This window comes from Cyprinodon tularosa, unplaced genomic scaffold (genome assembly GCF_016077235.1).
Source record: "Cyprinodon tularosa strain WSP-4 unplaced genomic scaffold, ASM1607723v1 ctg81, whole genome shotgun sequence".
NCBI lineage: Eukaryota > Metazoa > Chordata > Actinopteri > Cyprinodontiformes > Cyprinodontidae > Cyprinodon > Cyprinodon tularosa.
This window is the reverse complement of record NW_024039574.1, coordinates 1,000,729-1,028,020: the sequence shown is the minus strand read 5'-3', so window position 1 is coordinate 1,028,020 and position 27,292 is coordinate 1,000,729. Positions and strand designations below refer to the sequence as shown.

At 39.3% G+C, this 27,292-nt stretch overlaps 1 pseudogene; it reads right to left on the bottom strand.

The window, feature by feature from the left end:
- LOC119774342 overlaps positions 1-16,651 on the bottom strand; it is a 101,957-nt pseudogene extending 85,306 nt beyond the window's left edge.
- Between the last annotated feature and the right edge of the window lie 10,641 nt (positions 16,652-27,292).

Here is a 27,292-nt window from a genome sequence, read left to right as displayed (position 1 = left end):
GACTGTGCAAAGATGCCTCTGAAACAATACAGCACATAACAGCGGGGTGTAAAATGCAGGCAGGAAGTGCATACATGGAACGCCACAACCAGGTAGCTGTCATAGTGTACAGGAACATCTGCCATGAGTATGGGCTGGAAGTCCCAAGGTCAAAATGGAAGACACCTCCTAAGGTAGTTGAGAATGACCGAGCTAAGATCCTATGGGACTTCAAGATCCAGACTGACAAACAGGTGATGGCTAACCAACCAGACATCGTGTTGATCGACAAACAGCAGAAGAAGGCAGTAGTGATAGATGTGGCAATCCCAAGCGACAGCAACATCAAGAAGAAAGAACACGAGAAGCTTGGGAAATACCAAGGGCTGAAGGAGGAGCTAGAAAAGATGTGGAAAGTAAGAGCAGCAGTGGTGCCAGTGGTAATTGGAGCACTGGGGGCTGTGACCCCCAAACTGGGAGAGTGGCTACAGCAGATTCCAGGTAAAACATCAGAGGTCTCTGTCCAGAAGAGCGCAGTCCTAGGAACAGCTAAGATACTGCGCAGAACCCTCAAACTCCCAGGCCTCTGGTAGAGGACCCGAGCTTGAGGATGACGCATACCACCCCACGAGGGGTGAGAAAACAGTTTTTTTTTTTTTTATATATATATATATATATATATATATATATATATACAATAAGTGGGACGACACAATCATGAAGTGGAACAAAATATATTTAATATTTTTCATTTTAATTCAATAAATAAAAAAATTGCAGCAAGCTTTCTCCAGAAGTTCAGTGAGGATTGCTGAATGATCCAATGTTGACCTAAATGACTAATGATGATAAATAGAATCCACATGTATGTAATTAAGTCTCTGCATTATTGCTCCTGCTCAGAGGTCTGTTTTAAGTGCAGACAGCATCATTAAGAACAAGGAATACACCAAGCCAGTCTGAGACACTGATGTGGAGATGTTTAATGTTGAACTTGTAGACAAAAAGATTTCCCAAGCTTTAAACATCCCAAGGAGCACTGTGCAAGGGATAATATTGAAATGGAAGGAGTATCAGACCACTGCAAACCTACATAACCCATCCGTCCCTCTAACCTTTCAGTTAAAATAAGTAGAAGACTGTTCAGAGACGCAGCCAAGAGGCTCATGTTCACTCTGGATGAACTGCAGAGATCTACAGCTGAGGAGGGAGACTGTCAATAGGACAACATTCAGTTGTACACTCACCGGCCACTTTATTAGGTACCCAATGCTAGTAACGGGTTGGACCCCCTTTTGCCTTCAGAACTGCCTCAATTCTTCGTGGCATAGATTCAACAAGGTGCTGGAAGCATTCCTCAGGGAGTTTGGTCCATATTTACATGATGGCATCACACAGTTGCCGCAGATTTGTCGGCTGCACATCCATGATGCGAATCTCCCGTTTCACCACATCCCAAAGATGCTCTATTGGATTGAGATCTGGTGACTGTGGAGGCCATTTGAGTACAGTGAACTCATTGTCATGTTCAAGAAACCAGTCTGAGATGATTCCAGCTTTATGACATGGCGCATTATCCTGCTGAAAGTAGCCATCAGAAGTTGGGTACATTGTGGTCATAAAGGGATGGACATGGTCAGCAACAATACTCAGGTAGGCTGTGGCGTTGCAACGATGCTCAATTGGTACCAAGGGGCCCAAAATGTGCCAAGAAAATATTACCCACACCATAACAACACCACCACCAGCCTGAACCGTTGATACAAGGCAAGAAGGATCATTGCTTTCATGTTGTAGACGCCAAATTCTGACCCTACCATTTAAATATCGCAGCAGAAATCGAGACTCATCAGACCAGGCAACGTTTTTCCAATCTTCTATTGTCCAATTTCGATGAGCTTGTGCAAATTGTGGCCTCAGTTCCCTGTTCTTAGCTGAAAGGAGTGGCACCCGGTGTGGTCTTCTGCTGCTGTAGCCCATCTGCCTCAAAGTTCGACGTACTGTGCGTTCAGAGATGCTCTTCTGCCCACCTTGGTTGTAACGGGTGGTTATTTGAGTCACTGTTGCCCTTCTATCAGCTCGAACCAGTCTGGCCATTCTCCTCTGACCTCTGGCATCAACAAGGCATTTCCGCCCACAGAACTGCCGCTCACTGGATGTTTTTTCTTTTTCGGACTATTATCTGTAAACCCTAGAGATGGTTGTGCGTGAAAATCCCAGTAGATCAGTTTCTGAAATATTCAGACCGGCCCTTCTGGCACCAACAATCATGCCACGTTCAAAGTCACTCAAATTACCTTTCTTCCCCATACTGATGCTCGGTTTGAACTGCAGGAGATTGTCTTGACCATGTCTACATGCCTAAATGCACTGAGTTGCCGCCATGTGATTGGCTGCTTAGAAATTAAGTGTTAACGAGCAGTTGGACAGGTGTACCTAATAAAGTGGCCGGTGAGTGTATATTGCACAAATTAGCCCTTTATGGAAGAAATCCATTTCTTAAAGATATCCATAAAAAGTATTGTTTAAAGTTTGCTAAAACCCACATGTGAGACACAGCAAACACGTGGAAGAAGGTGATCTGGTCAGATGAAACTAAAATCAAACTTTTTGGCGACAACATTATGTTAGGCATAAAAGCAACTCAGCTCATCATCCTGAACACACCATAACCACTGTAAAACATGGTTTTCTTCTCTGCTTTTCTTCAGCAGGGACAGGGAAGATTGTTAAAATTGATGGGAAGATGGATGGAGCCAAATACAGGACCACCTGGAAGAGAACATGTTCAAGTCTGCAAATGACCTGAGTGGGACATGTCTCTTCCTACAAGATAACGATCCAAAACATGAAGCAAAATGTACACTGGAATGGTTTACAAATAAATATATACAGGTTTTAGTGTGGCCAAGCCAAATCCAGAACTGAATCCAATCGATAATCTGTGAAAAGAACTGAAAAATGCTGTACAGCAACGGTCTCCATCCAACCTCACTGAACTCAAGCTGTTTGTTAGGAAGAATGGGCAAAAATATCTGTCTCTTGATGTGCAAAACTGATAGAGACATACCACAAGTTACTTGCAACTGTAATCACAGCAAAAGTTGGCACTACAAAGTATTGACTCAAGGAGGCTGAATAATTTGCGCACTTAATTTTTCAGTTTTTTATTAAAAAAAAAACAGTGGTTAGCATACACGACCCATGTGTGAATGCCTTAGTCCTCAACGCGGGCGACCCGGGTGAATCCGCTCAAACCCGGCCTGTGGTCCTTTCCCGCATGTCTCTCCCCCTCTCTCATACGCACTTTCCTGACAGCCAAATGTCAATAAAACCAGCCACTAGTGCCATAAAAAAATAATAATAATAAATAAAATTTAATTCAATTTCATATTAGCTTTCAGTAGATCCATTTACTGAATTACTTTTACTAGAACTTTCTTAAACTTTCTGCTGGGTGTCTTTGGTTACACTGGTCAGCCAGACCAGTTATTGCCATGTCTGCCGCATATTAGTCTGGAGAGGAGTAGTTAGAGCCATATTTTAAATGTGGGACTAAGAGTCAGCAGAAAAAGATTAGGACCAATCAAACAGCTTTGAAAAATGTTGCCATGTGCTTCAATGCTGCAGTGGTTAGCATGCACACCCCATGTACGGAGGCCTTAGTCCTCGACGCGGCAGACCCAGGTTTGAATCAGACCTGTGGTCCTTTGCCGCATGTCTCTCCCCCTCTCTCATACCTGTCAGCCTACTTTAAAAAACAAAAAACAAACATGCCACTAATGCCATCAAAACCAAAAAAACAGTAAAATGAAGAAAAAAAATGCTATAACAGTGGTCAGTTGTTGAAATATCAACAATATAGGTGGCCTTTTGGGGACATTATAAAGGTCATCAATATAATCTCACCCCAGTGCAGTTGCAATCTTGATTGTTATGGTTACAAAACCACTGTCTCATTATGCGTCTGCCTTCTGTGCTGTGATTGGTCCTGTCAGTTTTAGGTCTGAGAGTATTGAGCATTAACAAACTGACTGTGTAAGTCAGTCTGACTGGTCAGGTGTTTGATGGATGTCACCTTATCCCTGTTTGTAAAGCATTCATCACATCTTAAAATGTGTTAGAAATTACTACTATAGAAAAAGGCTCACTAAAATTTCTCAGGACAAAAAAGTATTTCTGAGTATCAAACGTTTTTGCTGTTGCTGCCCCAAAACCACATCCTTACCCAGAACTTGAATGTTAATCACGATCGGTATTAATGTGTGGAGAAAACTGCATTAACCACGTTGATTATCACACTATGACTTGGTAAAAATAAATGCAACATGGGGTTAAGTCTTGTTCAGGATTGCATTTATTTGTGATTGCTGGGGAGGGATCAAATAAAACTCACCAGCTAAACTTTATACAATACATTTGCATAATGTGCCATTATCTACTCACCGGGACTCTCTGAAGAGAATTTGGAAAGCTCTTTTTTTCATCCCCACTGATTCTCCCAAACACCACATAAGCTGATCCATCTACCTCCTTACCAAACACATACCTTGAACAATACAAGAAGGGTCAAAATGTCTCAAAGACAAACTGGACGATCAAAGTTCTGCATTACCTACGTAGCTTTGATGGTGATCTTGAGCTCTTTGCTGTCAACGTAGAAAAATGGACTCTCAGGTGGGGGTAACAATTTAACCTCAAAGCTCGGAAGCACTGTGAAGTAAGAAATCATTTTTGATGTTAAGCTGAATAGAAATCAATTATGTTAATTAAAATACAGATTTAAAAAAGTTAAGTACCATATTCTTTAACCTCAAACTCTGCAGTGAAACTCTCTGCTGCATGGCTGTGAAATTTAGCAACCACCTTCCAATTCCCAATGCTAAACACGTACAGAAGAAGAAAGGTGGGGTTTATCTTAGTTGCAGATAAATCATGTAATCCTATGCTTTTCAAACATTTAACCATTTTGAAAGAAACCTCACCTGACAATGTTACCCAGAACATAGTTTCCTGAGTAGATTCCTGACCTCAGTGAGATAGTTTTAAAATCAATTACAACTCCACCAGGGGTCTGAAATAAACAAGTGTGTTTACCTCGTTAAAACAATTTATTTTCTTCTTTGGAGACTGAGACCAACGTATTTCATTTATATATATATATTAGTGCTGTCAATCGATTAAATTTTTTTAATCGCGATTAATCGCATCAATGCCTGAGTTAACTCGCGATTAATCACATTTTAATCGCACATTTTTTTCCTGATTGAAAATCATTTAAATACTCTCGATGACATACAAAAAAATACATACAGGCTAGGTTTGTGCCAATGTTCTTTTTTTAAAATGAAAACAGGTCACAGATACTGATTTATGCCAAAAATAACAAATATGTAGCCAAAAAAAGGCCCTGAAAACAGGCTGATGTAAAAGACAGTCTTTACAGTTAATACAGTCTTTTGAACAAAGACAAGCATTTTACCCTACTGCTATAAAATTTAGTAGAGTTAACATTAGATGTTAATTAACCAAGGTAATAATGAACAATTTTCAATCAATACATCAAAATCAATAGACCGACATCACTAGATGGAGGTAGTCTATGCTCTAGAAAGTTACTTTTCAGCCTCTTAACAAAAATGAGAACACACACACACACACACACACACGATACCGACCTGTGGCGTACACAGACGGCAAGAGTGCCGTAGCAGATTCCATTTCTCCTCAGTAATCTGTTTTCTCAGCGTATTTCAGGTTGCTACTAGTTACCAGACACTCAACTTGTTTGTTGGTGGTGGGGCTTAAAGAAAAGGCACTAGCGTCACCGAGTGTATGAGCGTCTTTTTCCCTTGAGGAGCTCCGCTCTCGAAGCCTATGAGAAATGCATACACTGGGGGAAAATAGCCCCGCCTTCCCGCAGGCTGCAGCGGGATGTACGTGGAAAATTGTACCATAAAACCACATAGCGTTAATCTCACGTTAAAAAAATTATCGCCTTTAAAATGGCCTCGCGTTAACGCGATAATAACGCGATAATTTTAACAGCACTAATATATATATATATAACACATTATATTCTACATATTTTTAAATTTTTTCAAATGATTTTTAATAGGCTGTGGTACAAAATATTGACTGAATAGGTGGATAAAAAATAGTTACAACAAACAAGCTGCTAATGTAGCAGCTTTGATTTTAAGAAAATAAAAGTAAATTTTTGAATGGAAAAAAATCCCATTTCCCAAATATTTTTCCATTTCAACCATGCCCCTGCGTTAGAAAAATAGTTTTAAAAGGGCAAGAAGCTCTTTTACATCTCTTTACTGCTACTAAGTAGAGTATCAGGAGCCCAGTATGTAAAGAATTTGTACAATACCACAATCTCAAGCGTAATTGAAGTGTCTGTTTCGGATTCCATGTCAGGCCACATAGCAAAAACCCTGTAGTGCACTGTCAGAGACATGGAAAGAGACACAGAGGGATTATGAACTTACAGCATTTTTTTAAGTGGAATGTTCTACTCTAACATCACAGGGGAAAAAGTAAAATAAGCTGATTCAGAAACCAACTAAACGTGTTGCATATTTCAGAGATCATAATCATTCATTATCAGAACAAGAAAGATTACACAAATCCACTATAAATTAGTGTTGCGCCGATGCCATTTTTTGGCCCCGATACCGATACCCGATACCTGGCTGTGCAGTATCGGCCGATACCGATACCATAATAATGTAAAATAATCGCCATCATGGCTTTGTCAAGCTGCTGCCTACCTTTGTGAAGCAGGAAAAAATCTAATACAAAGTGAATCCAGTAGAACTTTTTATGCCTACCAGGATGGTGACAATAGTTGAATAAACTTATGGCTCTCAAAATGGTATCGGTGCTATATTTGTTGGTACTCGCCGATACCGATACCACCATTTTAGGGCAGTATCGGGGCCCTGTCCGATACTGGTATCGGTGTAACACTACTATAAATACTATTGCTATATCATAAGCAATGTTATTTATTAACTAATTTTGGTGGCTCTAAGGTGAAATATTTTTCAAAACATAATATTACTCCGGAAAAATGATTCTTAAGGTCCCTGAAGATTGTTTTGCAATAAATCTATACTTAGTTAATAAATGAATGACTGACCAAACTGCTTTTGTCTTCGTTTCTTTGGCAAATTCTAGTTCTACTGTAGACATTTTCTCTTTCCTCTCCCAGAGGAAGTTTAATTTCTGCCAACTGTATGTAAATTTCAAGAAATATCAAGAGATTTTAATTAGAAATTATATGAACAACTATCATAAACCCTACCTTTGTAAATGCTGAATGTTTCTGTAAATGTTTGTGTTAAATAATATGACAATTATTATTAAGGGAACAAACATGTTAAAAATTTTAAATGTGTATCTAAATTTTATGAATATCTAAAATAATATTTCCTTTTTTTTGATAGGGTTTTATATTTTCTGAAATAATAATCTGCTTAGTGTTATGATTCTGGCCTGTCTGCCTGCTCTGCTCTCCCTGTGAGCAATCATCTCCAGCTGCTGCCTGCTGCACTGCAGTGCAATCAGCAGAATGTCTCTCACCTGTGTTCAAGCAGTTATAAGACAGCCTGTGGCAGGCAGACAGGGCCAGATAATTGCAAACCAACTAGCAAGCAGTATCCAGCACTTAAAGTTACCTGACCAAGTCTTTGCTTCACGGATTTTCCCTTTTTGCCTAGCCCCTTTTGGATTTCTCTGCCCTCTGGACAACGACCCTGTTTCTGCCTCTTGACTTCTGCCTCCTGCCAAGCTCCCTGTTCACTAAAGCCTGAGTCTGGCTTCCTGGACCTAATTCCTGCCTCTGTGCTCCAAGCCACCCAACTGTTGGCCACCCAACAACAGTTTTAAGGAGAAATCTGCTCTATTCATGCTGCTGAAGGGAGGACTCTTTTAAGAAATCCCTGACCCACGGTGGATGTGCTCCTGATGTCCTGAGTTTTTAATAAACTGTTTAAATCATTATTCTGTGTTCTGGCTGAAACTTTGGGTCTTCTGACTGGCTCATTACAGAATTATCTGGCCAAAAAATGGACCCCTCGCCAGCACAGCAGTGGCGTAGCAGTGTGGATAATTCCATCGCTCGTCTTGATGCAGGAATGAATGAAATTATTTCCATGTTACGCACCTTGTCTCCTGTCTCTGTTCAGGCCCCACCACAGCCAGCTGCCATTAATCCCCATACCGTTTCTACCATTGTTAAGGAACCAAAGCTGACCCCTCCAGAATTATTTAAAGGAGGCTTTCACCAAGCTCAAGACACTGTTCACCACTGCCCCAGTTCTCCGGTCCCCTGATACTGAGAGACAATTCATAGTGGAGGTTGACGCCTCTAGCACTGGGGTAGGTGCGGTCCTGAGCCAGAGGACCTCGGATGGTCGGATTCACCCTTGTGCCTTTTTTTCTAGGACATTGTCACAGGCTGAGCGTAACTATGATGTGGGGAATCAGGAACTCCTGGCAGTTAAATTAGCCCTTGAAGAATGGAGGCACTGGTTGGAAGGGTCAAAGGAACCGTTTCTGGTCTGGACTGACCATAAGAACCTGGAGTACTTGAAGTCTGCTAAGCGCCTTAACTCCAGGCAAGCCAGATGGGCCCTGTTCTTCGGACGATTTAACTTTGTCCTTTCTTTCAGACCCGGAATCAAAAACATGAAACCGGATGCCCTGTCCAGAATTCATGAACCTTCTGAGCTGATGACCAGTGGAGCTGGGGAGTTCATTCTCCCATAGGCAGTCCGGTTGTCTGTTACTATGTTGGAACTGGAAGGAGAGGTCAGGGATGCCATAAGGGACTTTCCGGTTCCCACTTCATGTCCTCCAGATCGACTGTTTGTCCCAGACCGCCTGGTCCCCAAGGTACTGGACATGTGCCACTGCTCCCGTCTTTTCTGTCACCCAGGAGTCAGTAAGACGATACAGGTGGTCCGCTCGCAGTTCTGGTGGCCATCCCTGACAAAGGATGTCAAGGAGTTTGTTGCTACCTGTCAAAGATGTTGCCAAGCTAAGCCCTCCCGCCGCCCACCTTCGGGGTTGCTGCGACCCCTTCCGATCCCATGCCGTCCCTGGTCTCACATCGCCATGGACTTTGTCACAGGTCTGCCCCCCTCTAATGGTTTCACTGTCCTGTTGACTGTCATCGACAGGTTCTCCAAGATGGTTCATCTGGTGCCCCTCAAGGGACTACCATCTGCTAAGGAGATGGGGGTGGTCTTAGCTCGTGAGGTCTTCCGTCTTCACGGCCTGCCCAAGGACATTGTCTCGGATAGAGGACCACAGTTTGTTTCCAGGTTCTGGAGGGAGTTTTGCTCCACGCTGGGCATCTCTGTCAGTTTATCTTCTGGTTTCCACCCACAGACTGATGGACAGACGGAGAGGGCCAACCAAGAGATCGAAACCAAGCTTCGCATTCTCTGTGAGTCTGACCCAACCAAATGGTCTCAAAACTTGCCATTGGTGGAGCAGGCTATCAACGCTCTCCCGTCCTGTACCACTGGTCTTTCCCCCTTCTATGTTGTTTATGGTTTTCAGCCACCGACGTTCTCGATTCAAGAAAGGGAGGCCAAAGTCCCCTCTGCCTACGCCGCTGCCGTCAGGTGTCAACGTATCTGGAGGAGGGCCAGGAGGTCCATGATCAGGATGTCTGGGGTTCAGTCCAGGTCTGCCAACCGCCATCGTCTACCCGCTCCCAATTACCAGGTGGGCCAGAAGGTCTGGTTGTCCTCTAAGGACCTTCCCCTGCGGGTAGAATGCCGTAAGTTGGCACCCCGCTTTATCGGCCCTTTCCCAATTGCCAAGGTTGTGAACCCAGTGGCTGTCCGTCTCCAGTTACCCCGGTCTATGCGGATTACACCTACATTCCATGTGTCCCGGGTAAAGCCCTATGTCCCACCTCGCTTTGGGCCCACCTCTGACCCCCTTCCTCCGCCCCGGTTTTTGGATGGTGACCCTATCTACACGGTCCGCCGCATCCTCCGATCCAGGAGGCGGGGACGGGGGGTCCAATATCTGGTGGACTGGGAAGGATATGGACCAGAGGAACGGACTTGGATTCCAGTCCGTTTTATCCTTGACCGGACTCTCATCAGGGACTTCCACCACCTCCACCCTGATCAGCCTGGTGGTCCGTCCGGAGCCGGACCTTGAGGAGGGGGTACTGTTATGATTCTGGCCTGTCTGCCTGCTCTGCTCTCCCTGTGAGCAATCATCTCCAGCTGCTGCCTGCTGCACTGCAGTGCAATCAGCAGAATGTCTCTCACCTGTGTTCAAGCAGTTATAAGACAGCCTGTGGCAGGCAGACAGGGCCAGATAATTGCAAACCAACTAGCAAGCAGTATCCAGCACTTAAAGTTACCTGACCAAGTCTTTGCTTCACGGATTTTCCCTTTTTGCCTAGCCCCTTTTGGATTTCTCTGCCCTCTGGACAACGACCCTGTTTCTGCCTCTTGACTTCTGCCTCCTGCCAAGCTCCCTGTTCACTAAAGCCTGAGTCTGGCTTCCTGGACCTAATTCCTGCCTCTGTGCTCCAAGCCACCCAACTGTTGGCCACCCAACAACAGTTTTAAGGAGAAATCTGCTCTATTCATGCTGCTGAAGGGAGGACTCTTTTAAGAAATCCCTGACCCACGGTGGATGTGCTCCTGATGTCCTGAGTTTTTAATAAACTGTTTAAATCATTATTCTGTGTTCTGGCTGAAACTTTGGGTCTTCTGACTGGCTCATTACACTTAGAGCCTAATAAAGGATTTTTCTATCACTTAAAACCTAATTGTTTTTCTACCAATAAGCTTTTTAAGCAGGCTTTTCATTTTACACATCAAGTTTTACAGTTTGAAAAGGCCCTTTTAGACTTATTATGCTTGACTTGTTTTTGTTTTGTCATTCTCTTATTCTTGTTTGGTTTATTATAACAGTTATTGTTGAATAGCTATTATAGCTGTTATTTTTGTTTAGATGTTTCAAATTTGGCCTAATTTATTAAAGCCATATTGACTGGAAATTGATATGACAACACCAGCTCAAGTAATTGGCTATTACAATATCCCATTTAATATCAATGCAGGTATCATACAGCTTTCAATATCTGTCAGCCCTTCACCATAGTTCACTAGGGTCACTGAGTCTAATTACTTAGATTGATCAACATCTCTTATGGCTTTATGGAGAAAAGATCAAAGTTCTTATATTATGATTAAAAAACTGCATGGGTAGGTATTTGAGACTTAAAACATGCTTTCACTGAGAGTAGGTTAAATTATAGAACTTTCACTAGGTAGAATTATTGTAATTGTGTATATAATTTCTTATAAATATAAACATATAGGCAGATATAGCTTATCCTTCATGTTTTTGCCTAACTTCTAACCAACACCAGAAAAAAGATTTTACAGTTTCACCCTGTTACTTAAATTACAGTGTTGACTTCCTATTTGTAAAAATGTTAGAAATCTTGTTAGTGGACCATAACGCATTGAATGATCTCTGACCTAAAGTATTTCAAAGCTGCTTGTTGGGTATGAATAATGTAGGCTCCTATAGTCATCAAAGACCTTGTTTATCCAAGGTTTCCAGAACAAGAACTACACAAGCAGGGGCAGAATTTAGTTTTTAGGCTCCTTGGATAAGGAATAAACTACCTGAATACCTTGGCTTTGCAGAAAGTATTTGCCCTTTAAAATCATGACTGAATATATTACTTTTTACTGCAGCTTTCACTTAAATATGTCGGATTATTTTTCTTGTTTTTGTCATTTTAGCATTTCTCTCCTTTTACAGTATGTGAACTTTCTTGTACATCCTGTGCTTTATGTGATGCCTCACTGATGTTTGAAATAGTTTTTATCTCAACATTTCCCTTCAATTATCCCTATGGGGTAAGATAACTGTCATTATAAACAGATGTGCAGATATCTGAGTTTGTAAGTGAAATTCAATTATGTAAATAAATTAAGGATCTGTGTTTGTCATCTTATGAATACATGTGGCATCAGATCTTTATGTGAGAGAATGGAAGTTTAGAAGTTAGAATGTTACAACTTAGCAACAATATAGAGTACACATTTATGATTCTGACTCATACATTTGTGATTCCCTATTTGTGATGGTCAAAGGTATTCCTCCAAAACCCTGACAGCCCAGGGTGCTGACAGAAAGCAGAGTCGTAGTTTAACACACCTCTCTGCAGCTTCTCTACTGTTACCCAGTCATTACTCCATCCACACAGTGTCTTGCCCATGACCAAAATGAAATAAATCAGTAAATCAAGATAATCAAATTAAAATTAAAATAACTCAAATTTGGGAAGAAAGTAAATTCTATTAAATGTGATTTGTTTACCATAATATCTCTTTTCATCAAAATGTCAGTTTGTCAATTACTTGATTTGTAATAATCAAATTGATTTGTTACCTCATAGAAACCTCTCTGTAGCAAGAGGATTATGTGGGAATGTTTAGGCAGCTCCCTATAGTTATTTCAATTTTCACATACTCAGAAATTCTGGGCGAGGAGGAGGAGTAGCAAAAATCTCTCTAATCTGACTTACTTCAAAATAACTTTAACAGAGTTCTCCTCCCCAAAGGAAAGTTTAACTTTAGGAGATTGTTGTCTGGTAATGCAGCTAAAAATGTCAATAAATCAGTTCCACTTTTCATGTCCTCTTAATCACGTTACATTACATAGACTCTAGACATGTCCTGAAGACCTAAAAACCTGGATGACCTTACATATAAACTGTGCCTCTATATAGAATTACCTTGCAAATGGTCAAGACTACAATTCTCAAAATATCAGTGGCTGTACATGCATTTATTTTTCTATAATTTACTCACCTGTACTGCTGGGGGTGTAGATTGGCTTGTCAGTCTGAATAAAAATGTAGCCCGATTGGAAGGAAACTAATACAACTTTCTCAAGCAGTTGACCAGGAAATTGTGCCTGAAGAGTAACATACTGCTTTACATCTCGCTGCCTGATGAAGTTTTCAGCTGGAATCTGTGAATGAAAAAAACAATTGGACTAACGTGTGTGTGTGTAAAAATAGACCAATGCATGTTGAACAATTGTTGACAAACTTCTTGACAACTGCTCATGTTAACACACCCGAGAGAAATCTAACCATACAATATGCATCATCTGGCAAAAGTGTTAATGGATCTTTATGTTTTTTCATCTTCATACAAGATTACCATAAACATCAAATATTTCTTATTGGTTTGCCTCAGAAACTCCAGAAGCTGAAACCTACTAAACACTGTTGGCTTATATTCTATTTCCTGCTTTACAGTTGCAGGGCAGTTGAAGGTAAATGATATGGTCAATCACAAAATAACTGAAGCTCAGTATGAATGCCTGTAGATTTTTAAACATCAACTTTGAAGACTTGGCACAGAATCTTGATATAATATGGCTATTCCATGACAAAAATGTATATTGATCTAAACCAGGGGTCACCAAGGGGCCCTCAAGGACCACATTCTGTTTCTCTTGTTTTTGATCATTTATAGATAATTTCATAACATTAACCAAATAGAGCATTTCAGCATATATAGGGATTTGAAAATGACAATATTAAAAAGAAAATGAGAAATTAAAGGTTAAAAATAATAATGTGTGTTTTATGGAGGAAATCTGGGTGAACGCTGCCCCCTTTTGTTCATACATCAGTATTGCTACCCCTTCCTATGAATCAGTAACCATGAAGTAGCCCTCAGCCTTAAAAAGGTTGGTGACCCCTGATCTAAACAATTTCAAGGTGTCTCTGGCTGTATGATATGATTGCTGTCCTGCTATAAGCTTTGCTCTGACTCTAGAATCTCCCACAGACCACATTTTTTGTAGACACTGTCCTCATGCTGCCACTGTCACATTTTCCTGTAAGAGGTAATGGTGTGTAAAAGAATCTTGTCAACCTTCATAAAACAACAATATAATTACACTAAGTCAAAATTTTTACTGATAATGTACATAAAAGTGAAAATACATTTGGTTCGAGTATATTTTATTGAGGTTATTTGGAATAAATGCATCAGAATAAATGTATAAATCACTCTGTTCCGATTTTTTTTTATTTCTCTTCTTCACAATTTCACAATTATGTGCTACTTTGATGTGGTTTATAATGTTGAAAGTGTTGTGCAGCATGAGAGGAATCAGGAGGCTTTATATTACCACATGAGGAAAAACAATACGAGATCAGTAGCACAAGGATGACACGGACTTCTTTGCAGCTGCTGTCCTTAGTTGGTGCTTGATGGTTATTTTAAATAAACTGTATCAATCAATTAATTAAAACCATACATGAAGCTTTCACCTTATGCCACATTAGTTTTCAAGTTGAAATGGGCAATAAGCATGGCTTTGGTCATATTATCGTGTTGTTTACAGAGGCCTTACTGGACTTTTTGTTGCTTTAGTTATATTAAGGGTCTGATCTTCAGAAGAATTGTGTGTCCCACCTAAGAAATGTGAATATGTGTTTTTAGACGCAGAGCAGATCTCTATAGAAGGTGCAAGTGATTTGTGTTAACAGTTCCGCACACATTATTTGCAAGTATTGTTTTTGTGTATTCCTTAAAAAGATATCAACAACCATCATTGACAAAAATGAGGAATTGGTAAAATGCCAGAGGATGCAGAGAGATTCTGTGTGCATGTAAACATATTTGGACCATCATAAATAATAAAAGTAAAATTATATTAATATAAAGAAAAAAGAATCTACATATGCTAGATATACTGTGAGCATACAAACTGATTTTAATGATTTAGTAACCATGAGGGACCCCTACCACACCTTCTGAGGAGTCCAGCATAACTTTTGGGCACCTCAAGCCTCTAAGCCTCTTTTTCTATCACATTTATTCCTGAGTCTTCCATCACAATTTGGAATTTTAGCAGAAAACAAAATTATGTATTATCTTAAATAAGAAACCTGAAATCAGGATGGAGGACTTCATGTAATTAGCGGTGGAGATTGACATGTTTTAGTTGAAGACTGGTCACAGCTAAAAGTGTGAGAACACCTAAAATGGGTACTAAGATCTGTATATGCTGAGCCCATAATGAAATAAAATAGTTTGAAACAAATGCTTTACCACAAGTTTTACGAGTTCCTGGAAATTTCTCTGCTTTGTAAGTGTCACAGATGTTGAAGCAAATGTTGTGGATTTGGTTGGGTGGTTCATCGCAGATATTGTAACATCTACATCCTCTTGACTGGCTTTTTCCTGGATCTCTATGAAAATGTTTTCCTGTATTCCAACTCTCAGCAAGTTTGGGGCAGACATCACAAACCTGAAAACAGAGGAAAAAAAGAGTTTTAAAGTCTATTCTAGAAGTGTGAAAGCTGTTGTTTCTGGTCACAGACTTTGTTTTTTGTTTTTTTTCACAATCCAGTCATGTTTGTTCTTTATGCTTTAATAAAGTAATCAAAGCATTGAAGATATTACAATAAAAGTCTTGCCTTTCTGATATGAGCTTTAACAGTGCATGAGTCTAACAGCTGATTGGAGGACCACTAATGTGTTCTGAGAGCAGTTGAGACTTTTGCATAATATAAAAAATGCTTTTCTCATTTAGTTCTGTGCCGTTTTTATAAATGAAAAAAGAAACTCAATTACATTAAAAAATATATATGTATATTTTGTTTACCCCCAATTTCCTTAAGTTTCTCCATAACTTATTTGTTACCTAATTTAAGCTTATTGGATCAACTAAAAAAAGGAAATTGGTCTCTGTACTTTGAAATATCAAATTTCCAATTATTTTTTTGCTAGTGGCATGAACAGAGGCAGAAGAACTCAAAGATAATTTGCTTTTGGAAAAAAGTAATTTTATAACTATTCTTTCATACAGTATTTATCACAGTATGAAAAAAGGAGAACTTAAGGTCTGAACAAAAACAGAATTGGTAATCTATTTCTAACCTTTATGAAGACCCAGTATTGATTAGGTCAACAAAATGTTTCACCATTTTCTCTTTAATAGGGTGAAGTTCACCCACAAAAAACGCAATGCTTAATGTGTTTCTCTTTAATCTCATGGGCAACAAACTTTGATGTCTTTTATTTTAAAACTTATTTTATTTGATTTAATAAGACAAGTTACTCTTTAAAAGAGTTTTATTTTCATCTACTGAAAATTTACAATTTAAAAACACAAATTAAGGGTTGTAAAGGGTATAAATGTCCATTTCTCATTGAGAGAACATTTCAGAAATGTTAATATGAAATTACATAAACAGTCATATTTATCTCTAACTGATGTTGATAACTAAAAAAAACATTTTCAATCAATTCAAAACATTTCCAGAACTAACTGAAAAATGTTGATCCTAAAATCAATGTTATTATTACAATAAGAATACAAGCAATTGGCACTGCGATATTTCTTTTTGGAAAAGCGTATTGTTACAGCTCTGTCAACGAAGAAAACATATGATTTGTCAACATGGTTTTAGTCTAACTTAATTAACGTTTTCAAATTATATGTACTGTTAAAGAATGAAAAATGTACCCACTTACATTTGATCTCCATTGGTTGGTGAAAAAAGGAAGGAAAATTCAAGGCAGGCCATCAGCCAAAGCTGGAACCAATGCATCCTCCTAATTGATCCCATCCCTGCACTCAGTGTTTTTGCCTACTATGGGGTGTCCTTTTAAACAGCTTTAGTTTGTTCCTCCTCCTTTTTCCATCTCATCCAGTCAAAATTGTCAGACTTTCATGTCTAAAGACAGGGCCATACAGCATTTTTTGCATTGCTTTAATCTGGTGGAACTGATTTGGTCTGTATGTTGTGTGGTAAATAAGAAATGTAATGTAACTGCACTGTATTTTTTACTTTTATTGGAGTAATGTCAGGTTAAAGTATTGCTACTCTTGGATAAAATGTTTGGCTAGTCTCCCCTTAGCAAGTAACTGCACATAATGAGGAGCAAGCTGTGTTTTTAAATGTTGCCCCAGACATAAACAGGTTAAAGTTTAAGTTAAAATATGTATTACTGTTTATACACAAGATTTTGTGTTGTTAATTGCTATTAGATGAACCTGTTGTGGCCAAGTGAATATACAGCGTACGGTGAACACTAGGCTACTTTACCTAATTTAAGTATGTGTTTTAGAAGGTTCCTGTTGGAAAAAATAGATGGGAAAGTGTTTCTTTTGCCAAGATTTTTTATTTTTCAGTCATACTAAAAACTACAAAATGAACTGTAACTTTTGTGTCGATGTATGTGAGAAAAAAACAAACACAACAGAAAACGTTTCCAGCTTATGGTAAAAAGTGCAGGAAGTGTTGAAAAGATAAACATTTTGCATCAAAGTGCAAGTCAAGAAAGGACAACAACAAAACAACTGCAAATCACTAACCACAGCGTCAGAGACACAAGGGTCATGAGGGTCATGTGAGGACTTTAAGACCATAATGGGTGTGTTTGTGAGCCAAGAGGCAATAAATCTGGTGAGAGAAATAGGCACGCAGTGAAAACAAAAATATATTTGCAGGTATGATTCTAAAAAAGAAGTCAGAGAGTTAAAGACAAGCACTACTAGCTTATTAGCTTATGTGATACCAATGTATCTGCTGAATCCAGATGGTTTTCTTTCTGTTGACCCTGAACATTTTTTAGTACTTGGCAGCCTGTAAAATGTTGTTCAATGTGACCAACAAACCTTTTAAACGTTAACATATTTACCTTTCACTTTCAGGTCAACATTTGCATCATCGCTGCTGTGTCTATTTGTTTCAGCAAGATAAGTTGTGATTTACTGGCATTTTGGGAATCAAAGTACAGTACTGACACTTTTATGTTGCAATTCAAGTCTATTCTAGCTTTTATTTCTGGTGAAGGTTTGTGAGTGCTATTAGCTTGATTTGGCTGAAGGGTAAAGTATTTCAAGTGGTATAAATGCATTATATGAAGAAAATAAACATAAAACATGAAATTTCTTTTAAGAATGTTCTACTTTCATTAATGAGAACACTGTTCAGAACAAAACACCTGTAAAAAAGCTGCTCCTTGCAAATAAAAAGAGACCTAATTTGAATGAAATTGGTTAATTCCTTTTTAACAAGTATAAACAATTAAAAATTTTAGCTTTAAAAGGATTTCAGTATTAAAAATGACAGAGTCTCTGTTTTTTTTTTAGGATAGTCTCAATGTGCTACCTACTGTACCACTTAAAGGAATAGTACACCCAAAACATGATTAGCCTTCATTTCTACTCACCCCCATGCTGAACAACACTCTGGAGTACTTTTTTGATATCTCAAATGCATCTGGAGATCTGGGAGGCTTCTATCTGTCTGCTGACATTCAAATAATGGAGGTCTATTGTGCCCGAGACAGAAAGGTCCATAAAAGTCCACAAAAACGTGTCAATATTCCTTCATACTGCTCGTCCAATGTATTCCAAGTGTCCTGAGTGGGTAGCATCCAGAATTTACTCGAAACGAAGTCATTTACAATGTTTTTAGAGCATAAACAGTAGTGTATAGGATTTCCTGAAAGCGCGCACATGCGCGCTCACGACGCTACGGAAGCCGGCAGACCAAACCAGCGCATTCAGCTCGGCAAAGAACTCATGCTCTTCCTCAACACTGAAGTCCTCAGACATTTTTCTTTCGTTGTTTCTTTCTTTGCACAGGTAAACAGCACATTTCTTCTTCTACGCTTGCATTATCGGCAGAGCAGACGCTGAATGCGCACTTTCATCTGGTTTGGTGTGCCGGCTTCCGTAGCGTCGTGAACGCGCATGTGCGCGCTTTCAGGAAATCCTATACACTACTGTTTATGCTCTAAAAACATTCTAAATGACTTCGTTTCGAGTAAATTCTGGATGCTACCCACTCAGGACACTTGGAATACATTGGACGAGCAGTATGGAGGAATATTGACACGTTTTTTGTGGACTTTTATGGACCTTTCTGTCTCGGTCACCATGGATCTCCATTATTTGAATGTCAGCAGACAGCAAGAAGCCTCCCAGATCTCCAGATGCATTTGAGATATCAAAAAAGTACTCCAGAGTGTTGTTCAGCATGGGGGTGAGTAGAAAATGAAGGCTAATCATGTTTTGGGTGTACTATTCCTTTAAGTTCTGGGTAAATGCAGTGAGGAAAACAATTTTATTACTAAGGGGGGTTAGCAGACAGATTAAGTTAATACAACTAAAAACAACCATGCCTTTGAACTTTTCGCATAAATACAGCAACTGGTTGAATATTCTATCACTGAAAGAACAACTCTGTGACTAAAGAAGTAATGTCTCAGCGTGATATTAAAAGCTAACAATTGCTTTCATTTCTAGTAGCACTTATTACTGCAATGGTGTCTTCACAGGTCTGCCTAAAAAGTTGAACAGCTGCAGTTGATCCAGAAATCTGCTACCCACAACCTCACAAAAACTAAGAAAGCAAATCACCCTAGAGCTCATGCACTGGCTCCCCACATACTAACAGAAGAATTTTAACATATGGAGCCTAGGCGTAAGTTCAACTGAAGAAACTCATTGCTCTCCTACATCCACCTGTGACACAGCCAATCAGCTTTGAACCACACCTCCACGAAAGCCAGTTGTTGGAATAATTATGTATACCATAACTTTGCATGTAAACTCGCTGCTTCTGCTGCGTCCGGTTCACACCGAAGCGGTTGAATAACAGCGAGCACAGCATTAATTTGTTTCACCATGTTTTTGTCATCAGCTGTGAGATGGGCACGCATGGAGTTACAGATTAACAGCGATGGTGATGAGTGGAAAAAAAAAACACCTGGTCTCCTTACATTCAGCCACTCTTTCATCATCTCCTCAATGAGGTGGTCTCAAAAGTCGCAGTTACAACACACATAGGGTGCACCGCACCAAAGGGCGCACCGCACATTTTGAGGGGAAAAAAAGACGTTTATGTGCGCCTTATAGTCGTGAAAATATGGTAAGATACTTAATGTTTCTTCTTATGATGTATAATGTGTGACATATTACTGTTCTAGAGAGGTGTTGCACAAACAGTATAGGTCAACTTTCAGGAAGTATTGCTGAAGCTTAACGAAACCAGCCGTACTCTGTACATTTGACCGCAAGACATTGAAATGCTCTACCTTTGAAATGTTCACTGAGGCTGCAAATTGAATTGCCTATCTTTTTTCCCCTTCCTTTAGTGCAGCACTCAGCTATGTAACAAGGGAAAGCCTTGACTTTAATAAATTGTGAGGAGAAAGCTGAGACCGGCAGAGTAGGTTGGAGATTGTAACTGCATGGTCTCTTCCTACTCTCCTCGCGAGTAAAAAGAATTCTGACTCTGTGCCAGACTGAACAACTTCATCTATCTCCAACCCACCACCAGTTTCAGGGCCGGGGGGAAACAGCCCCATTCTTTAGCTCTGTTTATGCATATCTATTAAAATAAAGTGCTATGTTTTTTATTAAGTGACCTAATTTTCTTTTCTCTTTGTGTTAGTTTTTCAGATTGAAATGCTTTAAAATCCTTCTGTTATTCTATAAATCACTTAATGGCTTCGCTTCAAAATACATTATGGACTTGTTGTAAATGTACAAACTGCCTAGACTTCTCAGGCCTTCTACCTCAAGTTCTGCATATCCAGAAGCTGAAGCACACATGGAAAGGCAGCTTTTAGTTTGTATGCTCCACTAATCTGGAACAAACTCTCTGAAAATTGTAAAAACTGTGGAAACCTTTACATCCACTGAAAATATACTATAGTCTAGACGGACTTTTGATTGTGCTATCTAAGCATTATTAGTTTGTAGTCCAACTTCTCTTTCATTTTTCTTATCAATAATTTTATAATAAGAAAAATACCTAAGAATTTAAATTTTTATTATTATTCTCATCCTTACTGGTGTTGATGTATATTTGTACTTTACGGAGTCTGGGAACTGACATGGGGTGATAAAAACAAATATAATATGTACACAAAATACCTATAAGTTCCCACGAAATATTAATTTTTGACAAAGAAATACTAATTCGTTTTCTTGAAAAAATTATTTGTGCTGAAACATGTTCTCAGGATGTACTGACTTATTTTTGGCGACAGCATAAGGGTGTGCACAAAATAATAAAACATAATCCTCCTGCAGTGCATTTTGTGCAACAGAGGAACAAACCAACATGATAGACAAGGACACACAGAAGGACATACAGAAATCTCTCCCAATCGACTGGCAGAGTACCAATGCCTCCTTTAAGGCAACAATGACCACAGACATTTTTGTGTCCTAGTTTGCCCCTGACTTGAGCGAAAAAAAACCCAAAGACGCCAAGATACAAAAACTGCCGCCGCCCGCAGTTGAGTTTCAGATGCAAATCTCTTTTAAAGTGGTGCATGATTACATCTTCATATCCTTCACCTATAAATTTGAGCGGTTTAATCATTAGAATACGAAAAACATATTGATACAGGGGCGCTATTGAGCAACAGACCAAGATGGCGGCTTAGCTTGGATGCTCCGCACAACTTCGCACCAAATAACTTTAAAAACTAAGTCAACAATCCAAACTGAACCGGAATTATGTCAAAGGGTGCTACAGTCAAAGACAGTGACTTTTTCACTCGAAAACGCGGTTCCCAGAGACCAAAAATCAGCACTTCACCGACCAAACAAAACGAAGAAGATACGACTAGCATGGCGGACCTGTCGGCGGTACTTGCTGAACTTAAGTCACTCCGCTCTGAGTTCGGATCCAAACTAGACAGATGACCGCCTGGGTAAGATGACCAGCTCTATCACTGCTCTGGAAAACAGTATGGCAGAAGTGAAGCGAAATGTAGCTGCTAACACAAACCCGAATGGAAGAAGCCGAAAACCGAATAATGTCGGCTGAGGAACACTTGGAAAAAAATACCACAGAATTAACTAACGTTATGAAACGGCTCGCCTACCTGGAGACTAAGACCGAGGACCTCGAAAATCAAAGCCGAAGGAATAACCTGCGGCTGTTTGGGCTCCGAAAGGGCACCGAAGGCAACCAAACGCTACTGGATTATGTGCAGAGCATGCTGCCTCGCTGGCTGCAACTGGACGCTGACAGAACCTTCACCTTAGAGAGAGCCTATCGAACCCTAGCATCGCCGAAACCAAACCAGAATAGAGCGGTTATCATTCGGTTTCTGAAGTTTCAAGACCGGGAGTTTGTTTTCCGCTCCGTTAAACAACGCGACATCACGCATGAGGGAAGCAAGCTTTTCTTCGTCCAGGACCTCTCAGCCGAGACCATGCGGCAGCGCTTCGGATTCAACGCCATAAAGAAAACATTAGAAAACAAGTAGTTATTGAGAAGGGAACTTTCCGTGGGTTTCAGCTTAACCCGTGCAAAATGAGAGTCCTCCATAACGGGAAGATACACTTGTTTTCCTCACATGAGGAAGCGGAGGACTTCCACAGAAAACTTGCCCGAGGGACCGAATGAAGCAAATGGTGAGATGTGAGGTCTGTTTACTTCTCTCACCATGGAAACCGGTTAATGGTGCTTGTTTAAAAAATATGGTGTAACTCTACAATGAGACCCGATTTTTTGGGGGGGGTTGTTTTGTTTGATTCAACTTGGTGATTAATATTACTTTACGGATTTTTATGGACCTGAATGAGGATTTATAACACTGGCATATATACTCAGTGTCTACTTTATTTATTTATTCTTGATTTTTATTTAACTTTAAAGTAGTAGAATCATTTACTTGTTTACTCTTTTTTTTTTTTTTTTTTTTATTATCATCATTCTAAAATGCAAAGTTGACTACATTGTTGAAACATAAGGTGCGTGGTTGGCGGACTCCTCTAGTCGCCTATGGAGTTAGTTCTGTAGTTCAGCTGCTCCTCTATAGAGTGGATCAGCGCAAGCCCTCCAAGTTCTGTTCTGAGTAAGGGGGGGAGACAAGTTGTATAAATGTTCATATATGTAAGTGTGTATACGGTGTCTTTTTTTTTTTTGTATGTCCTACACTCAGCACAGCAGAAAGTTTCATTACTCCTTTTTCCTGTACGAATGACTTACCAAATTCTATATGGAACAGACGGCCAATCAGAATATCTCTGATATAAAGATTACGAGTTGGAATGTTAGGGGGCTAAGGAAGTTGACGAAGGTGAAGCAGGTCATCAACAGGATTAAACAACTGAAGTCAAAAATAATTTTTCTTCAAGAAACACATCTGACAGTTTCTGATATCAAACCGATACAGAATAGATGGCCCGGTAAAGTGATACATGCATCATATAATAATTACGCTAGAGGCGTACTTATTTTAATTCATAGAAGTATACCTTTCCAGGCTATAAAAACAATTAAGGATCCATCTGGGAGATTTGTCATCCTGCATGGTAATATCCTCTCCCTCACATTAAACTTGGTTAGTATATATGGCCCAAATGAGGATAACCCTAAATTTTTTGAAAATCTTTTCCTTACTATGTCCACGTTACGGGGTGTTTATATTATTGGAGGGGACTTTAATTGCACGTTAAACCCAGACACGGATCGCTCTACAGGTTGTGATACTTATAAGGTGCAGACTAGAAAGCTGCTAAAGCAATATATAGTGGACCTAAACTTGATTGAAGTTTGGCGAGAGCAGAATCCGAGTAAAATCGAATACTCTTGTCACTCAAGCATGCATAAATCTCGTTCGCGTATTGATTACTTTCTTGTCTCAAGAGATCTCCTCTCAAAAATTAAAGGATGTTGGTATGACAGCATAGTAATAAGTGATCATGCTGCTATTTCATTAAATATGCATATAGAGAGGTTAGTCCACAATCCCCCTAATTGGCGAATGCAGGTAAGATGGTTACGGGACCCGGACTTTGTTAAACATGTTGGAACTAAAATAGACACTTATTTTGAATTAAATACAGATCAAACCAGCGCTGGCACGAGGTGGTAAGCATTTACAGCCTACATTAGAGGAGAAATCATTAGTTACACAAGCTCCAAGGCCAAACAGCAAAGAGTAGCAATGGAAACATTGGAAAAACAAATTAAATCTTTAGAGATAAGTCTAAATGTAAAGGACGATCCAAGGAAACATAGAGAGTTGCTACTCCTGAGAGCTGAGTATAACAAGCTATCCGTTGACAAAGTTGTAAAAAGCTTAATGTGGCTAAAACAAACCTATTATGACCAAGGGGAAAAAGCTGGGAAACTTTTGGCATGGCAAATTAAAAAAATACAATCTGAAAGAGCAATTAATAGTATAATGACCTCTTCGGGAAATCTGTCAGTTGACCCTTTGGAAATTAATAATAGTTTCAGAGAATTTTATCATAATTTATATAGATCAGAATGCCCTGAAACTACAAAAGAAGAACAGGATATATTTCTTGATCGGTTTGAATTCCAGACACTGACAGAAGATGCTAAAAATGAATTAGATGGTGATTTGACAACTGAAGAAATATCACAGACTATCCAAAATATTAACAGCGGTAAGGTTCCAGGGCCTGATGGTTTGCCAATTGAATTCTATAAAACCTTCAAAGAAAAACTATTAATTCCACTCATTAATATGTTCAAAGAATCCTATCAAACAGGAACTTTCCCACCATCTTTAAGACTAGCAATGATAACATTAATTTTAAAACCAGGAAATCCCCCCACAGAATGCTCCTCATATAGACCTATAAGCCTTATTGGATGTGACACAAAAATACTTTGTAAAACCTTAGCAAGGAGACTTGATACCTATATCCCACACATAGTTCTTAATGATCAGAATGGCTTCGTACAAAAACGACAAGGCTTTCATAACATTAGACGGGTTCTTAACATAATTCATGAAAAATCTGATACAAAAGATACAGCAGTACTATCATTGGATGCTCGGCAAGCTTTTGATAGGATAGAGTGGCGATACCTATTTAATGTTTTACCCAGATATGGATTTGGACAGACATTTCTTAAATGGATCCAGATTTTATATACCAGCCCAACAGCCTGCATCCTGACAAACAGTATAGTTTCTAAATCAATCAACTTGGAGCGATCTACTCGCCAGGGATGCCCACTGTCACCTATGTTGTTTATATTGGCCATCGAGCCACTAGCTATGGCAATAAGGACGCAGACGAACATATCAGGCATCTGTTTGGGGGAACAGGAGCATAAAATTTCCTTATATGCTGACGACGTGATTGTTTTTTTGACTAAACTATCAATCAGCATCCCAAATCTATTACAACAGATTGAATTGTTCGGACAGTTCTCTGGGTATAACATTAATAATGCAAAATCTTCTATATTATTTTTAAACAAAGACGAAAGATTAAACCCTGTAAAAAAAAAACCTTTTCTAATGCAAAGGAAGGATATACCTATCTTGGTGTCAAAATTACCCCTGAAATTAAAATGATCACCCCAGCAAACTATGATCCACTAATTAGTGAAGTGAATGAGACACTGGATCGATTGTTGATGCTGCCCATATCACTGATTGGCCGTATAAATCTGATTAAAATGAATATATTACCAAAATTTTTATACCTGTTTCAATCGCTCCCACTTCCACTCCCAGGTTCATTTTTTGACAAACTTAATAGTACTTTTAGGAAATTCATTTGGAACAACAAAAAACCTAGGTTGAGGCTCAGATTGCTGTACCTGCTATATGAGAGAGGGGGGCTACGGCTCCCAAATTTGAAGTTATATTATTGGTCCGCCCAGTTACGATCGGCAATGTTTTATTTCTCATTGGAAGCTCTTCCAGCCTGGGTGAATATTGAGTAGGCATCAGTTCCGAACCTCCCATTAAGGCTGTATATGTACTCTGCAGACCCAAAAAAACTAAAGAAGTTAACAGAGAACCCTTTCCTTAGAAATACTATTGACGTGTGGTATAAAGCACATCAACATATTGGAGACACTCCTTCCATCTCCCGTTTCTCCCCCATTTGGGGCAATGCATATTTCAAAGCAGGAAGGGCAGATGGTGGATTCAAAATCTGGGCAGGTAATGGTGCACAAAAAATAGAGGACCTTTATATAGACGGTAAACTCTGTACATTTGATCAGATGTGCCAAACATACAACGTTCCCAGAATTTTTTTTTTTAAATATCTACAGCTGAAACATTTTATTTTATCGAAACATAAGAATGTAATAGATGAACCACCACTGTCACAACTTGAAGAAGTTACGCTTCGACATCTGGAGGGGAGGAAACTGATTTCTTTGTTTTATACAGTTTTGATGTCCCATTATAAAGAGTCCACAGATGACAGGCTAGAGGCATGGAGACTAGATATTAAGGTAGACATACAAAAGGCAGATTGGGAAAAGGCATGCTTTAAAGCCCAAAAACAATCCATCAACTCTAGGATGAAATTATTACAATACAAATGGCTCATGAGAACTTACATTACCCCGGTTAAGATCAATCAGTGGTCTCCTGATGTGCCAGACACATGTGTTAAGTGCTTGGAAGGAAAGGGTACTCTATATCACTGCGTATGGGACTGCCCAGATATAAAAAAATACTGGAAAGAAATTGTTCTGACTTTATCTGACATCATTAAAGTGAAGATACCTCACCTGGCAGAAATGTGTATACTCGGTATATATCCAAAAAACTTTGCTGTTACTCCTAACAAGTCAACTTTAATTGATTTTGGCCTCCTACAGGCGAGGAGGATGATTGCTCTGTCCTGGAGGAAAATGGGTGTGCCCTCGATAAATGAGTGGATAAAGGAGATGACATCTTGTGTGATGCTAGAAAGGCTGACTTATATCACCAGTGGAAAGGCTACAGAGTTTGAGACTGTGTGGAATCCCTTAATAGAGTTTCTTGAACGTCAAAGAGCTCAAATAACTTAAATCTGTTCTGTTTTGTTTTGTTTAGTTTTATTTAATGTTGTTAAGTGTGTGAAGTATGTGAAATGTTTTGTGGAAATTCTAACTGTTCACTTTTTGGATGCTATTGTTTTGATAACCGTCTTTTTGTACAAGTGAAATATATGTATAAAACTTAATAAAGATATTGTTGAAAAAAAAAAACATATTGATACAGGCATAGACACAAAAAAAGGTCCTCATGCACAGTCTGCTGAATTGCAAATGCAAATCCCTTGGTACCTTCTTTGAAGATCTGCTCTGCATGTACAAACAAGTTTGCATGTGCTCTAAGGCATGTAAAGGCTCCGAGGATCAGACCCTAAATGTGTCACAATTTTTGACTGGAATTGTTTGCTCTTTGTATCTTACATTTGTCTCCTCCTCTTAAAGTTATTATTTTGAACAATGTATTAGCAA